Raw genomic sequence first — 18,270 nt, 5'->3', positions numbered from 1 at the left:
CAGAAAATGTCTGAATGAATAAGTTTAGTTTAGAAGCAAAATGCAAGGGTGGTGGTTCTTGTGGGTATTTGGGATTAGGTGTGCTGATGGTAAGGTATAAAGTCAAGAACACATGAAAAATTATGTAACTAGGATATGCACAGAAGATAATCACTGAGGAAGGTTGTGTTTCATATGAGGTTTATGTCTTCAAAAAAGTCATCTTTTAAGATGAAAATTACTCAGGAGAAATTCTTTAATTGACAGTATTGGAAAAATAGCTGAACGTGAAAGAAGAATGTTTGAGCCAGAGACTGACCTATTAGGACTCTTTTAAAACACATAGACATTAGATATACATAAAATCAAATATTAAAATAATTTTAATCATTAGTATTTATTAACTTCCTGTTGATGGTACAAAGACAAACACTACAGAAAGACATTAAAACTTTATCATTGGATATTGCAATACACTTTGTTGTCAACACAGGCAGCTCATTGCAATTCAACAAATATTTATTGAGGGCCCATTGTGTCTGAGGTCCTCATTCCTCCATTTCTTCCTCCATTGTTTCACTCATTCCTTCAATAATCACTGACTATTTTTAAGGTATTCTTAAAGACTCCAACAACATAAAAATGACTAGGACATGACTTTCCCTACAAGAAATATAGAAAGGTAGACAAAGCACCATTCTTATTGGAAAGCAGGATCATAATGAAGGTGTTGAGAGATAATTTCTAATTCTGGCAATGAGGTTCTTCAAAGCAAGTGATTTTGGATTTTGAAAGTATATGAAAGAAGAGAACTTATTATTCTAGTTGTAGCAAAATGTGAAACATTTAAAAGTAAATTTAGTTAAGATATTTGTAATTCTTTAGAAAATGTAGTTTTTAAAATAAGCAGGTATTGTGCTTACAACTAATATATTTCCTTAACTTTGATACCACTCATTGTAAGATTCACCATGAACCTAAGAACGACTTTTTGGGAAAAATATTATTCCATAAAATGTGCACATAGTTAATTTATATATCAATCACAGAAACATTAAACTGTGAGAGGTGAGGGCCTGTTATGCATGCTGGAGGAATTATAATATATAGTAAATCTATTTACCAGCTGGTGATGGTTTCCGGCCTCAGGTGACTTACTGATTAGTTTAATGATTTTTGGATAAGACGTTTAAAAATCATGTCTCACAATTAATTTCAGAACAACACTGGCAGCAAAAATACTTTCAATTTTGTAAAATTCAAATTGGCCCCATGTACATTTTCCAGTGAATGCCATTTGATTCAGGTTATTATTTTTTAACTGTCAAAGAATACCTTGCCTCCATAATTATACGAAATTCCTTCTGACATCAGAAAAAAGGACATTACAAAATATGGTCTATGGTTTATTGAGTACCTCCTGTAATTTTTTCCTTTTTGAGTTTATTGGGGGTGACACCAGTTAACAAAATTATACCAGCTTTAGGTGCACAATTCTACAACACATCATCTGTATACTACATGATGAGAGTACCTCTTATACTTGTAAAAATCCTGAGCCTATCATCATTAATAAGTTAAACACTGTAACACACATGACTTATTTTTATAAGTCCTACATGATAGGACCAAGACCTACTTGATAAAGTATATTTGAAGTCAAATGTACAGATTCCCCAGCACCAACTATAGGGGCAGACATATGCAGGAGTTGCTTAGTCAAAGTTTCTGGATGGAATAGATGGATGTGTCAAAATATACTAAATTAAAGTAAATGGAGACATTTTTACAGGCACTGAGATACTAAGGACTTAACCCCTAGAATATTCTTTCAGCATCATCTTTGTATTTTATATTGCAAAGTGTTTTCTTCTTTTTAAAAGTATTAAGCACATCTTGTTACTAAGAGAAAAGAAAAGGTACTTTGTTGGGGTGACTCGTAAGCCTCTGGCATCGCTTCAGGGGAGCCCAGGGAAGTTGACCCATTCCCCTGTAGACTTTATTGACTCATTTCCCCCTAAAACAGGAGATGAAGAACAATGATACCACTATTTTTGTTAGACTCTTAAAACCATTAAAATGTAGACCTGTTAAATTGTAAGTAAAGATCTTTGAGGGCAAGAGGCCATTTAAAAAAATTTTTTTACTTGTTTTTGCCTAACATAGTACAAATTCAATATAGCTGCTTCATAGCTATTGAATGGATGAATACAAATGTCTTGATTAAGTGAAAAAAGCTGTAGAATTAGCATGATAAGGTCAATATTAACTGTGTGAAATGGTATATGCTTGCATAGAAATGTCCAATTTGAGTAGATTAGAATTCTAATATTTTAATTTTTAATATTCAAGTTAAAACTTAGCAGGGTTGCTATTTATCAGCAATGCTCAAACCAACTCTGGGCTGGAACTTCATGGACTAGGGGAGATAGCAAACACAGACACAATTTTCTCTTAAGTGCTTTTAAAATCAAAGTAACTAATAAAGCTGTGTAAACCACAAGACATACTTCACTGATGAATAAGTCTGGGTTTTGTAGTCAGACCTCTGACATCATCACGGCTTTTTCTTAGGGGATTATTTAGAGCCAAATTATCAAAATAAAGATTTTAAGCATTCTATTTCCTTTTGTGGATTGATTATTTTATTTACCTTTTCCCCTGTTTGTTTTGGGAATTAGGGCTTTCCAATGAGCCTATCTCTAGATATTGAGTTTACATTACAAACAAGCAAAAATTCCCAGTCTGTCAGAGATCTTCTCCTAGGATACAAGAAAAAGCAGAGTTCAGCTAAACTGCACAATTAATTCACAATCACTTCTGAATGGAGAGAACAGTTGCTGTAAGCTGTTCTGTTCTCTTCCTAGGGGCTTAAGGTCAGTATCAAGTATCAAATCACTATTCTTTTAAAGTTATCTCTCTTGATTTGTATCCCATAATTATCTCTTCAGGACCTCTTCCTTTTTAACTTGTAAACTCAGCTAAATAAATCAAGTCAAGAACTATATACATGTAAATATATGTACTCTGAGAGCTGGATGAATAGAAAAAGGGATAAAGTAGGACAATTTCCTTTGCTAACCACTGGTTTCACCAATGTATCAATTACTATTTTTGTTTTACACAAGGGAATCTGAGACTTTTTCTTCCTAGAAAATAAGGGGAGTGATTTTTTTCTTTAAATTCACTCTCTCTCTCTTTTAATATAAAGATTAAAAGTAATATGACCTTGCCTTTTCAAGCAGAGGACAACTTCTTGAGATCAAAGGAACAAATAAATTTTAAACGAAAAACCTTGAAACAATTCATTTAGTTGCAGCTGACTCTAAAATTACTGGAATTAAAAGACTTTAGGTGAAAACAAGAAATATAAACAGTTAAATAATGGTTTGGCCAAAAAGTCTGTTTTTTTTTTTTTTTTTTTGTAAAATAAGAGACTTTTTTTCATTTTCACCAATAACTTTATTGATTTGGATCTTCGGCTATTTCTTGAGTGGTATATAATGTTGATTGCTCTTAATTAATGTCTTGATTCGATTGCTATCAACTCCAACTCGTCTACCTGATCATGAAGCATTGACAAGGGAGAAATCTCCAGCATGAAAATTCACAAAACACTTTGGTCACTTTAACATGTTCAATCAGTCACAGAACTTTCTCCATACACTGCACAAATCTTGTTTCGCGTTTCAGTTGTGTTTTTAACTTTTTTGAAATAATAAAGCTGAATAATAATAATATGCTGAAAATGTGTATTTTCTTCCATCTTCAATATTAAAGTGGCTACACAAAAATTCACCACTTTTGATAAGATTTTAAAAAAATGCATGCTGATATGACAGCTGTCACAATACGATCTAACAAAATTGTTTCAAATGAAGTTAAAGACAACTCAGTGCTACTAGAGCCATCTTATGGAAAAAACACAAATGAAATTTTTGGCCAACCCAGTGTATTCTGCTCAATAATATTAATAAATTGAACTAATATTTGGTTATATTACTGATTTTTATTTTCAACAAAGAGCTCACAATGTCACTAGGTTTTGAGTGTTTTATTTTCAAATCAAGGAATATAAGCGAGCTATTCCAAATTTTTTTGCATATTACATCTTCTAGTTTGGGGATGTTTTTACTAGAGAGGCATTATAGTCAACTGGTCAATCTCATGAGTTAAAACTGCTGAAATCCTAGCTATATATCTTCACTATGTAAACTTGTGTTAGTGACTCAGTATTCTCCTCTGTAAAATGGGAATAATAATAGTACCAAGTAGGGCTCTTGTGAGGATTAAATGAGGTAATAGGGTTAAGGGAATAAGCAGTACCTGGCATATAGTTAAGTACTCAATAAAAGTACTCAACAATACCGTGAGTATTGTTACTCACCGTATCCTTCTCAGTCTCCTAAAAATGCTGTAGGGAAGATGTATGAACAACATCTGTGTTATTTTGAGAAGTACTGTGACAGAGATTGCATTAAATGAAACACCTTGTGGTGTTATTCACGGGCTCTGATTAGAATTAGTATTATCAAATCAGCTTTATGGAACTTCTCTGAAAATGTCTAAAATGTGTTTTCATTTGTGAAAGTTCTGGGAGGCTGAAATCTGCCCGAAGCCAGCTTTCTTGGGAAGTTAACTCAACTGTGAGTTTTTATGGTTACTTTCCTCTATTTCCTTGTTTCTCGTATCTTACTGTTTAAGGTGAAGAGGAGAAATGTTTGTAGAATGAGCGTAGGTTAAGGAATACGGAAACGTATCACCAGTATTTTTGTTAATGATTTTTCTATTTAAACAGCAATTAAAATGTAAATTTATAAATAGGACCTACTGATTTCTTAAGTATAATATAATACTGATTTCTGAGTTAGGATGCTGAATTTTGTCTTTATAATTGATAAAATTTACTTATAGAAACTACATAACTAAAAGGAATCTTAAATATTAATACCAATTTTTAAAGATGAAGGAAATAAGCTCTAGAGTGATTTAATGAACTACTACTCCATTTACTCAATAAATATTTATCGATCTACTATGTGCTACTCAGTCTGCTGGGTAATAGAGGACAGCTGTGACTAAGCAGGCCTCGTCTCTGCTGTTTTTTAGCACTTATCAGCTGCAGTAAGGAGGTGGGTGATTATAGTCAGGTGTGGTGAAGGGAAGGTCAGGGAGCTTGAGGAGTGCATAGCAGGAAGAACTAACCTACTGTAGGAGGTCATCTGTGGTACAGAATTCTAACTGAGCCCTGAAAATTCTGACTGAGTGGGCCAGTGACCTGGGAAGCTGCCAAGTCTACCAGAAGGTCTGGGGAGAGAGAGAAAGGGCAAGGTATGCAAGCTGTTCAGTTTGACTGAAAGAAGTGTGAGTTGAAAGTAATGAGACACAAAGCTACAGACATACGCAGGTCAGAGTGGGCCAGGTAAAGCATGTTTTGATTATCCCAAGAGCAATGGAAAAGCTTTGGAGAGTTTTAAGCAGAAAGTAACAGGCTCAGATTTTTATTAAGATAATTCTGGCTGTAGCCTTTTGGATGAACTGAGGGGGGTAAAGGAGTCAGGAGGCCAATGGGTCACTTTTGCTGACCTTTGCAGAAGCCTGATGAGCCTCCATGTTGGCTTAACATACAGCCTGTGGATAAAATGCTATTGATGTCATTTCTGTCTTGTTTTTAAATAGTTTTTACTTGGATTATTACATTTTCTTTTAACCTAAGTTCCTAAGACATTGCCTTTCTTTTAAAATACCAGTTTTCCCTTATTAAACCAGGGGGGTCGATGTAGCATGAGCTTTTGAGGAAAATGATTAGCTTAATTGTTTTGGCTGGTATTTTTCAAGCAACAGCTAATTCTTACCTACCAGGCACTACTCATGTTTCTGTCTGTTAGATTAATTTTGTGTTTCCTATTCCCGTTGCCACTGTCCTACTTAGGCCCTCATTACCCCTCACCTGAACTATCGCCATAACGAGCCAGCTCATCTCCCGGACGCCCAAGCCTTTATTTCCTCATATTTATTTTTGCATCATGCTTTAAGATTGTCCTGATTAAATGCTTTCAGAGGTTGCCCTCCACCTACAGGAGAAAAGTTGGCCACTGTTCCGTCTGCTCTTAGAGCCTTACCTTCTCTCTGACCCCCACACACCCAATTGTTAAACTAAGCCAGTCCACACACTGTCGCTCTACCTTTGCCTAGGTCTTACACAGCTTTTTCGACTTCCTAAAATCGTAATCATTTTTCAGGGTCCAGGACAGGAGCAACTTCTATTTTATATGATATTTTCTACAGTTACTATCAATTCTACAGTTATTATGCTCAGGCAGAATTATTAGCACTCGAGGGTCTCTCACAGGTGAGCTCCTAAATTTTTCTGTTATTATAGCTAGCTATGTGTGCACATACCTCACCTTTCCCATAAGATGATAAACGCTTAGGTGGGACAGAGAGATGTTTTATTTTCTGTATTCTTCTTAGTACCCTGCCCAGTGCCTTGAGAGTAGCCGACACTCCATAAAGACTTATTTAATTGAATTGATGTCACCTTTTATGCCAAGTTTAACATTTTTAGACGGAGTTATTTTGTTGGAGTACAGAATGCTTTTATGAAATGGTACAATTTATGAATTGAGTTTTAGATGGTAAAAGTAATTCTGATTTTTAAAGTACAGCACATGAGGGAAATAAATTAATGTTAATATTTTAGCATGGAAGATACCCATGAGTAAATATAAAATTTAAAATAGGATTCCATCATTCATTAGATATATGTTAAATATTATTATATGCTCCCTTCGGTATTGTAGACTGCTGGAAAACACAGACAAGATCTTTGTCCTTTTGGAGTTAATCTAAGTAAGGAGACAGGTGGATGTTCCAGCCACGTCTTAAATTATTTCATAGGCATTGATTTCTGCGAGTCTTTATGCAGGTGACCCCATGAAAAATATTTTTCTGGATTATAAAAAAGTTAAAATTTTATTCAGTTTGATTACATTACTGCACTCATACATTCCACACAAGCATCTTTTGGTATAGTGATACCAAGGCACTTTGTGAAACTCACAGCTAAGTGAGACACCATAGGTGATTTCCTTGATTTCATAGATGCGCCTCCTAGATTCTGGGGATAAGGAGGCAGAAGCTGGCTTGGGATGGTGACAGGGTTCTAGCTTTAGCTAGACAGAGCTGTCCTGTCCATGGGGGGTCCAGCACAGGCGCTGTTATCAGGTGTAAGCACTGTAAGCATCAGGCCCTGCTAGGGGCACAGTGTAGTCTCCAACAATTTAACATTTTGGTGCCTGAGACAGCCTGATTATTAGGAATCAAATTGTTTTTTTCCTGTTTAAGAGGGAGAATGTGTATGTGTTTGTGTGAGGGGGAGTGTATAGTCTACTTTCTATTGCTTTTCTCTTCACAAAGTCCATTATTAAGTGTGGGATGCAAGTGAAAAAAGAGGTTGCATAGACCCCTTAGGAGGTGAGCTGGTGCCCAGCCTCAGCCTCCTCCAACCTCCTGCTGCTCCACCTCACTCCCTCTTTAGCATTTCCTCCACGTGGCTCTGCACGCTGCTTGGAAAACCATCTTTGGCTGTGTTTGTGAGGATTGCCAGCTTCAGCTAAGCAACCATTCACTTGAATGAAGTAGACACTGAGTGGAGAATGTATAAAAAGTTTCCAAGTAAAGTTTTTCTCCCTTCTGCAGATCCGGAAGGCGAAGGGCAAAGCTGCAACAAAACAATGTTTTCCCACATCCCCTTAGCTCACAAGAATATAGTTATAAAGACAATTTGAGTTTTAAATGTGCAGTTATCCAAATCCAGAAGTATTTCTATCCTTAAAAATAGAAATAATGTTTTCATTGATGAGACTCTTCAAACACCAGTAACTTCCCTTTGAAACATCTCAGTATTGCAATTATAAAATATAGGATAAGAGATAAAAATGAGAAACTTTTCCTAATAAAAATGTCCAGAAGATACGTATTGTATGTATTTGTGTATCCTTGTGGGATTTACTGTCAATAATAGAAGAAAAATTTCTTTGCAATGGAAACAATATATTTCCAGAAAATGAATCTTTCTGCACAACTCATGGAGACTGAGCTTTCTTAGTTGAACTTAATTAATTAATTAATACTCATGCTTTCAGAATTTATCTTAGACAACTGATTAATCTAATTAGATTGAGCTTGCTGTGGAGAATAATTTTGTACAGTAATTCACTGCATGTCCTCTGTAGGACGGTCATTCTATGTCCAGTTGTTACAGACTGAATGTTCGTGCCCCCCTCCCATTCATACACTGAAGGACTAACTCTAAAGTGATGGTGTTTGGAGGAGGGACTTTGGGGAGGTAATTAGCTTTATATGAGACCATGAGGATGGGGGTCCCATAATGAGATTACTATTTTTGTAAGAAGCGGAAGAGAGACAAGTGCTCTCTCTCTTTCTTTATTATGTGAGTACATAGCAAGAAGATGGTCCTTCAGGAATTGAGCTCTCACCAGAATCAGATCTGCCTGCATCTTGATTTTGCAAAAATGACTGAAAAAGAGCCTTATACTATATATGACAAGCTCAGGGGAGGCCCTGGACACTAGGAGACTGAAAGCAACCACATGGATGGTCTGAACATAAGAATTTCTAATACAAGCAGGTAATGCTGGTGTGTCACATGCTAGGCATGTAGGTTCCTTGACAAAAGGCCACACTCTTTACCTAAAGTGATACTGCCTGATGTGTTTTGCATTTAAGATGACATACCTTTGGAAGTTCAGAGTAATCTTTTCCAGACCCCCTCAAGGTACAACCTCTACACCAGAGCAGATGACCACAGAACCCCTCATTGTTATCTTCCTCCCTAAATAGCACATCTATATGCTATAAATGTTAGTTAACTACCCTGCATCCACCAATGTGAAATAATTGTGTCTTCCAGTTTTACTTTTTATCCAATCCCAGAGATTTCCCCACTTTGGTTTCTCTTGTCCCTGTAACCTACCACCAGTGGAATTCACATAACCCCTTTAGGCTTTCTCCTTGGATTGTAATGCATAAAATAAGATGCAAAACTGCCATTCTCTGGAGCATTCTTTCAATCTGTTGAGATCTCACTTCTTGGCAAATAAACTCATAAATTCTCTTCAGGTTTGGACACTTCTTATGTCGAAACTAGCCTCCAGAAATGTGAGAAGTAAATGTCTGTGGCTTCAGCCAGCTAGTCCATCATCTTTTGTTATAGCAGGTCCAAGCAGACCAAGACAGTAGTGTTTCTCAAACCCGAGAGTGTTTAAGAATAATATGGAAGCTGATTTAATTTGTGTATTCCTGAATCCCAACCTAAAGGAAAGGAGGTTGGGATGCATCTGTCCCAGTATTCTTTCTTTTAGGTAAATTCAAAGTGATTTCAAGGCTGGCTCTTCTGGGCAATGGTTTGATGAGCAGTATTTACACCACAAGTACACAGATGATGGTTGATGTTACAACCGGTGGGAGGGTGGGAAGTAAAGTTAGAAGAGAGTGGCTTTGACTTTGTCCTTCAACTTTCTCACTCTTCCCTCCTTCGTATGTTCCAACTTTTTTCATCTGAGGAGCATCCTTAAAATACCCAGATTCCCTACCTGTATCACAAAGCAACCAACCAATTTAGGATTTTAAAAGGAAAAAATATGGGGAAGGTGGGCACTCTGTAATACTTCAACCTTTTCCCTATTAGTTCAATAGCTACGAGAAAGCTCTTTTCCCTCTCAAGTTACTGCATCGTGTATAGCCAAGAAATCATAGCCTAGAAAGGGCTTTGCATTTACAAAATTATGAAGAAGGCAAAAATTACAATTTTTCACTTTGCCCACTTCTCACTAAACTGGATAAAGTTGGCTTTTCTGGCCAAAAAGAAAAAGAACCAGTAGGTCCAATGTGTTGAAGTATTAGTGCACCGCATGGACCCAGAAGTATATGGTCTTCTATACTTCTTGGACCAAACACTTCAGTTTAAAATTCAGAAAATTTAAGGAACCAAGGCAGATACTAGAGGAGATGTTTTTTGGAGGGGAAGTGGGGCTCTTAGCCATCTTTGAAACATTTTCCCCAAAGGCAGGGCTTGAACAAAGTCTGTGGAGGGGGTTAGGAATCTAAGTTGAATGTTGCGGCTCCTTATTAATTCTCAGGCGTGGTCCGATCTGGTCACCACTGTATCTGGATTTGACAGAAATCAATAGGATTAATGCACCAGCATGTAGAGGGTGTTTTTTAGAAAAAATAAGAGTCATCAAAATAGAAACAATTAATTGTATTCTCCAGATCTCATTTTCTCCTTGAAGCAGATACAAATTCCAACTGTTCTGACCTTATAGTGCCATCTCCCCAACTGGCATGTGTTTTGACATATTTTATAAAAGTGGTTTCTATTATGTTGTATTCATCAACACATGGTGAATTGGAACTGTTAAGCAAAATACAAAATATTACTAATAATCTATCTGTTATATAGTATTAACAATCAAAAGAAACAGTCTTCACCAGATGGAGGGACAGATCTCTGTGATAGTCATTCATTTTTTATGTCCATAAAATATTCTAGTACAAATCAGAGAGAAAGTTTCAAGTAAAGCTTCATATATTTTGGCTGTTTGATTGTCTGAAATGAAATATAAGTTTATACAACCAAGACAGCAGGTTTCCTGCCTGCAGGAAAGCACTCAGGTCGGAGAATCACGAGATGTAGGTTTCCCAGAACTGCCCTGTCCACTGAGTCTTTGGCATCATCACCAGGTCACTTTGTTTCTCTTGTTCTAGGTATGTTTATTTTTTTTAGAAATTTATTTACTTATTGATTTCAGAGAGAAATGAAGGGGGAAGGGGGGGAAGAGAGATTGATTATTGTTTCATTTATTTATGCATTCATTGGTCGAGTCTTGTAAGTGCCCTGGCTGGGGATCAAACCCACAATCTTGGCATACTCTAACCCACTTTGCTACCCAGCTATGCCTGTGTTTAGAATTTGAAACCCTTGAGCTTATCCTTTTATAAGTTATTGTACATATTGCTGAATAAATAGCCAAATGTGTAAAATGCTATGTTTCTTACAGAAAGATGAATGACTACTTCAGTTGAGTAGAGACATTTCAAAATTTTACTAATCTACAACACATTTTTACCAGCTCATTTTCCTGTTGGGAAGAGGAGAGAAAGCTCAGCATTTTAGCCTTAAGAAGCAGAAATGCTATTCATTTCTGTGTGCAGCCTCTTTGTGAGACTATACTCTTGCTGCTGTATTTAGTTTTGCAGATTGTGGTGTGCATCAAATTAGGTTTGAGGAACTATCTTTTGTTCCCATTTTCACACCTGATGTTTATTTCTCAGCCTGTCAATAAACCTGTATTTTCATAAACTTTTCTGATTCTTATTTTTTCCCCTGAGTTCTAGTTCATTTTAAGTAACTTTTCAGTTTATTTCTTCCATCTGCATTTCATTGTCGCTCAGAAGGGACTGTGACTCACTGGGGGAAGAGAAAGGCTGAACCTGTAGACTTCAATCCTGAGTTTCATTTGACTGGTCATGGGTCTCCTCTACCAACATATGTTCTAGTTGGAGCTCAGAACATATTTGTTGAATAAAATGAAGCCCAATATAAAACATAAATTGGAGACAATGTGGCTTAGTAGTATAGAAAAAAAGGACTTGGATTAAGAAAGTTTTGAATTCCAGTTCTTCAGTTGTTAATGACCTAACCTGGGGAAAATTACTTTATCTCTCTGGCCTCCATTTCCCTTTCTTTAAAATGAGGATCAGAGTACCTGCCCCATAGGGCTCTTGTGAGTATTAAATGAGACAGAAATTCCATGCAATGTTTTAGTAGAGTTCTCAGCACATGGCAATTGGTTAATAATATCATCAATTATTACGACATACCATGAGTTTTAACACCTCTCAACATCCAGCACGATGTCTCCATAGAGGGTCAGAATACCTATATTTGAAATTTTATTCTCTTATTTATTTTTGTAGTTTTTTAGTTGTTTATTTATCGAGAAACACTATTCCTTAGCTCAGATATTCACATCCAGGAACATAGGTCAGTGACAAACTTCCACGGAATTCAATCCGAAGAAATTCTTTACATTCCAAGATCACTTTGAATTCTGAAAGGCACCAGCCTCCCTCATCTCCTCAGTATCTTTCACAGAATCACAGTTTCTGTGGAAATCTGTGTGTGCCTTCTTTCTTGGTCAGCCACAGCAAAGTTGTAAAAAGCTGCATCCCCCAGGGCTACAATGATGACTCCATCAATGTGAAATCATAGATGCTTGGCCGGAAGGTCATGCATCGGAGGTTTTTTCAAAGCACTGGGAGATGTGGTAGTTATATGCTCCTCAACACTACCACCCTTCCTGATGGAAAAATGGATGACCTTGCAGTCCGTATTTGAAATTTTAAATCTGAACACATCTGTTAAATGGAGAAATAGACGTTTTGTAGGGTGGAAACTCTAGAGTTTCAAATTTGATTTTTAGAATATCTTCTACTTTACACGTGTTTGTGAAATTTTGTATGTGTTTTAACATTTTTTTCTGGTGTCCCCCTGGCATTTCCAGAATCTTACTTTGTTATATTTGGTGTTTTCTAAATATTTGTTGACTGATTGCTTTCTATCCCTATTAGCAAACTTTTCTTTCTGAAAGTAATTTTTTCCCTCAGGGAAGTGTCTTTAAATTGTTATTCTCTTAGTAATCCCCTGCTACATATATAAGTTGTAATATTTTTCATACTGTGTTTTTGGTATCATGGTTTTGAAGTTTTCTGATTGATGTGTACCTATGCTCTTCCAGATGAATTTATTCAAATGTGGTGCATGTGTGTGGTTATGGTTGTTGGTGTATGTAGGGCTACACAGGCAAGTAAAGGTGACAGCTACCTTGGGTTTCCCGTGGAGATCCCCTCTCTATAGGTAGTTTTATTTTGAAACTATGATGTTTTAGTCTACACGTGTATAGATTATGCCTGAATGTTTTCCATGTTTACTTTTTTTTCCTATTCTCAAAATACAGTGTACAGTTTTCAGTTTTATACAAAGATTACTCACTTGGTGAGGAAATATGATAGTCTATGTAGACACAGATATCTTAGAATTCCTCAGTCCCAGGAAGAAGTCGCAAGTATATTAGTGGCCTACTTTCCCTACACCAAGGAAATTGATTTTCCCTTTGTTTCTAAAGAAAATCACTTTGAGGGTACTCACCACTGTGTGATGAATGGAACTATGAAGACACTTTGGCCATCAGAAGGAAGAATAGTGGTTTAAATTTTTTTTATTCTGTGCAGTCTAATTTTATTCTCTTAAAGATATATTCAGTACTGGAATGCCAGTTCTTTTCACTGTTTCCTTAATTTAATCTACATGAACGTCCTTATATGCAGTCTAATGCTCACCAAGCAGTGAAAACACAACATTAAATTGTGGTTTTAACTGCTGATTCACTTTACTCTGAGCCTTACATTTTTCAGACTTGGCAAGTGTAACCCAGGAACTTATTTCCTGATTTATATAATTTACTCCTCTACCGACGAGCATAACTTGCATCTCAATGGCTGTGTCGGATGGTAAGTCTACCAAGACATTTGCTAAGACTCTGAAAAGAAGCCTAAACATGGATATCTTAGAACCAGATTTTAAGTGAATAAAGTGGAAACCTCTTTCTCTCTTGTGGTTATTTCAGGTTTTTCTATTTTTAAAGTAACCTTCACATGGTACCTCTGTATAAATCTAAACTTAGTCCATATTGATATATGCATGATTTAAACTTCTTTTTCATGATATAGCACAGTGATGAATTCAAGCTTCATTCTACTAGCTTTTAAGATTGTTTTAGTGTGAACGGGCCATGGCTTTCTAACAGAATGACTGTATTGTGTTAATGTATACACTTAAACTATACATACTATTATATTCCTAGCACATCTTATTAATTATGGAAATCACTTTTATTTTAATAGTGAAATTTACATGACAAAGGCTTCTGGGGCTCAGTGGAGCATCAGATCAGCATGTCACAAAATTCCCTTGTAGTATGGGTGTTGACAGGGTTCTGTTGACATCAAATTTGCAATGAAAATGTCTCATAAATGTGTATCCACATGGAACATTACTTAGAATAAATCAGCTCAATAGTCACATTGGTCAGTAATGTCAGAGATGAAAAATTTCCCCACACTTACATTAGTAACATAAATTATTAAGAATAGATCACCATATATATCATATAGATGACCTGAAAGATATGGCTCATTTATTTATTTATTTATTTAATAATTTTATTTAGTTATTTTTCAAGTACAGTTTTTTGTCTATTTCTCCCATCCCCACTTATTTAGAAAAGGTGTCCAGATATAGAACTCTCATTTTTGTATTCTCTCATGTAATCGTATAAAGCTTTTGCATTCTTCAAATCCTGTATAAATGTGAGGTGAAGATTCTAAATCAGGCAACAGAATGGACTGTCCAGAGGGGTTAGAATAGGGAGTAAGTAACAAGACAAAATAGAACTGTAGGATAATTAGGCTGAATATTACAACAAAGTTCTTGATAGGGAAAACTATTAGACTGTGAAATAGTCTTTCAAATGCACTGGAAGAAGTCATTACTTGAGCTATTTAAAATCAGACTGGACTGAAGTACTCCCAAATACAGTAGGCTGTGGGGACCAAGCCTACATTAGAAGTGGAAGGAGGAGAATGACCTAATGGCTTCTACCGTCTGTGTGATTACTATCATTGAGTTCATTTTATGTGTTCAGTCTTGGTGGATAATCTATCATTTTATGCTACTTCCAGGGAGCAATTTCAACAAATTCATCTAATGCAAAACTGGATGCATTTAGCATCATGTCAGAAGAGATGAAAACGTACAATACACAGTGTAAAAGAGCAAAACTAGGAGTAAACACTACTTTTTTTAGGGAGTAACCCTTGGAGGAAACAATTCTCACCCTAGAGCTCTGGCCACATTCCAATGTGCATAAATGCATCCTGTCTGCCTGGGTTTCAATGGAGATTAGGTATTAATTTTCATTTCTTTTGTTTAATGGTATCTTGGGATGATGTTGAGTACAAAACAACAAATAGAAACATTTCATCCCCAAGCCAATGACTACATTTTGGCAGAGGGTAGCCAGGACCCTGGAAAAAATCTTGGCAACATTTTGTGACTGATATCTATTAGAACAATGGACAAGAAAGAGAAAATAGTTTGACTTGAAGGAAAATGATAAGAAATAAGGAGGAGGAAAAGATATTCAGGGTAGTTGTAAAAGTGTTATTGCTGGTAGTCTTTTAAAATAAAACTATCCTCAATCTTGTGCAGTTCTGGTTGATCACCTGCCATGAAGTACAGAAGTGAGGCAGGTGACCTTTTGACAATTATCCCAGTTCTTTCATTCAATAAAAATATTAATTTAAATTTAATCAACACTCAATTTTATCCTATTAATACCTAATCTGCATTGAAAGCCAGGCAGACAGGATGCATTTGCCTCTGTTCAACCTACCAGGTTTAATTGCAGTGAGACAAATTTAGAGATGGGATCATTTTGATATTTGGTCATTGTGAGGTAAATCAGCTGATTTACACTCAGTTCTTTTCATGTGTATAGCATAACTTTTAACAAAGACTATCACACACAAGTGGGTCATAGAATATGTTTTCATTATTAATAACATTCTCTGTTTTCATACATTTTCTCAATTTGCTAATCACATATTTCTGAATTGTGAAAAATAGCATTCAATTTAAATAGAGGTCTCTATCCCTCAAGTCCCCCAAAGTTATTTTATCCCTTATGTTGGCATAATTTTCTATGATTTCACTGGCAAAGATCTAGTTCACAGAACAAAAGATTTTATATGGACTTTTTTTTTGGGGGGGAGTGTATAGATCTGTAAATACTAAAAGATACTCTGACCATTTATCCTTCCTGTTAGTCCAATAAATATAGATATTCTAGAATTTTCATTCTTTTATTTGTGAAAAATAACTTTCAAGACTTTTTCTACTCAGTTTCCATCCTGAGCACATGAGCCATTCTGAATACTAATGAAGTCAGCCTTAGGGCACATCTATTCAAAAAGTCCTTGTAGTGTTGCTGGATGATCAGAACCTGAAAGGATGGACAGCTAAAACCTACAGGTGTGAGGACTCTTTGTAAATACAACACTGCCATTATCAAAGGGAAATATCACTTTATTAAGGTGTGGTATACCATAACTTCCAAAATGTATTCAAATTCTACTGGGCTGTTTTGAGAAAAAAAAAGGAGCATAACACTATAGAATCATTAACTAATAACCTAAACATCTTTGGTAGAAACTGCGTAACCCTAGGAGTTTAGTGCAGTGGCAATCTAACTATTCTTGTCATGCCTATATTAAATAAATGTACACAGGTGATTGGAGTTCAGGTAGCAGTCTTAAAAATGTGTGATCAAATAAGAAAAGCAGACTTAGATTTAGGTAAATGAAAAATGTTTCTCTACCAGTAAGTGCCCTTCTCCACGCACAGAAGCACAATATAGCTGAACTGAAGAGTTCTAAGAACAGGCAGCACAAACAAATGGAAGGAGAGAAACTCAAAGTAATGAACTATTACTGAGGTCTTTAACTCGCACCAACTTCAACTCACATTGATTCAACTTTAATTATACAGGCACGTAAACTACATATGTCAAACACAGCATTATTCAAATAGCAGTAGAAATATTTTATTAGCAAATTAGCTGGGCACTTGACCACAGATTGTTAGATGTATACAGTTTTGTTATTTGTTATCAAATTGTGCAATGCTTTAAAATACTTAAAAGGCAGAGGAATGTCTCCTTAAGGAATCTACCCAAAAGTATTACGCCAGGGAAGGAACTAGAAGAAAATCTAAATGAAACCCTTAAGAAACGAGCTTATTGCATATATTGCCTCGCCTATTTCTAGACCACGCATCTCCCGCCCTCTCTGGGTTATCTCACTGTCAGATAAGAAAATGGAATAGGATAGATGAAGAAACGTGCTCCCAGTCTGGCTTTTCGATTTCCCATTCAAGCCAAAGGGAGCAAAGGGCATTGAGTTAGGGATAATTTCCAAGCATCTTTGCAGCAGAGAGAACCTCTGGTCCCTTCTGGTTGCAGAGTGCACCGGGGCTGCAACACCGACCAGGTCCCGTTGTCCACCAACCCTGGCAACCTCCACACCCACATGAAGCAGCTACTGTGGCAGCTAGTCATCGTAGGATTTCCTGTGCACAAAGCCTAAGGAACCCCCAAAATGAAATGTATCCTGCGACCAGAACAGGGCTGGAGGTGGTTGGCTGACGAGACCGGTCTCTCTGGGGGTCTGCGGGCGTTAGTTGTCCCTTCACCTTTCTCACCCTTGGCTGCAGATCTGTGCCCGGAAAGCTGACTCCCTCCTGGAGATGCCGAAGTGCGCTCACACACACAAACAAACTCTCACTCACCCACACCCACATGGCCTCTGCCCTCCACCGTCCCCACCCTGGCAGAACTGTAGGGACCAGTCTGTGCTCTGCCTCAACTTTCCCGGCTGCACCTGCCCCACGCAGCACCCGAGACACCGCGCCCTCGCTGGGCGCCCTGCAGAGGGATATGTCCTTCTCTGGGCCCCTTACCTCGCACCGACAACTCCTGGCAGGGTCTGGAGCTGACCGTGGTGGCAGCGGTGGCGGCTGAGCCTGCACCCGGGCTCTGGCTCATGGTTGGTCCTCCTCATCCGACACAAAAGAGGTAGCTTGCTGGCTTTGTCCTTTCCAAATCCAAGGAGAACTTATTTTGCCCCCCGAAATGGCCAACTTGTGCGCGCCGTTTCCTGTCATAGTGCCCCCTGCCCCTGCCACCGCCCCCTCCCAGCTGCTAGCTGGACCCCTGCCCGGTGGCAGCACATCCAGGCCTCCGAGTCTGTGGGGAGTGGGAAAAGGGAGGGTGGGAGCAGCAGAAAGAAAAGAGGTTGGGGAAAGGGGGGACCCAGTGGGCTTTCACGGTGGGGAGGGGCGCGGTTCCCAGCTGAGTCCCTCTCTTTCTCTTTACAGGCAAACGCACTTCCCAGGCGTGGAAGCAACTTTCCTTCACCTTGGCCAGGCTCAGACCATAGCATCTAATTGGGACTCTAGGCAGAGGCACGGACCTGGCATTCTCTCCTCATTCTCTCGTTCTCCTTTCCCCTCTCCGCCTCCCCCTCTCTTTTATAGGGGTGTATCTGCAGAGTCCTCAGTGAGCTAGTGTACCTAGCCGAGAGGATATC

The 18,270-nt window shown here is 37.5% G+C and overlaps 1 protein-coding gene across 1 annotated transcript in view; it reads right to left on the bottom strand.

Moving 5' to 3' along the window:
- The window catches only part of GRM3 (glutamate metabotropic receptor 3), a 211,182-nt gene extending 193,344 nt beyond the window's left edge, over positions 1-17,838 (bottom strand). The window contains exon 1 of the mRNA XM_037129009.2: positions 17,642-17,838. The gene's annotated coding sequence lies outside the window, so the exon portion shown is untranslated. The remainder of the gene's footprint in view (positions 1-17,641) is intronic.
- Positions 17,839-18,270: the final 432 nt, after the last annotated feature.

The sequence above is a fragment of the Artibeus jamaicensis genome, unplaced genomic scaffold, assembly GCF_021234435.1.
Source record: "Artibeus jamaicensis isolate MK-2021 breed Jamaican fruit bat unplaced genomic scaffold, CSHL_Jam_final contig_787, whole genome shotgun sequence".
NCBI classification, from domain to species: domain Eukaryota; kingdom Metazoa; phylum Chordata; class Mammalia; order Chiroptera; family Phyllostomidae; genus Artibeus; species Artibeus jamaicensis.
Note: the sequence above shows the minus strand (reverse complement) of the source record. Positions and strands in the feature narration are given on the sequence as shown.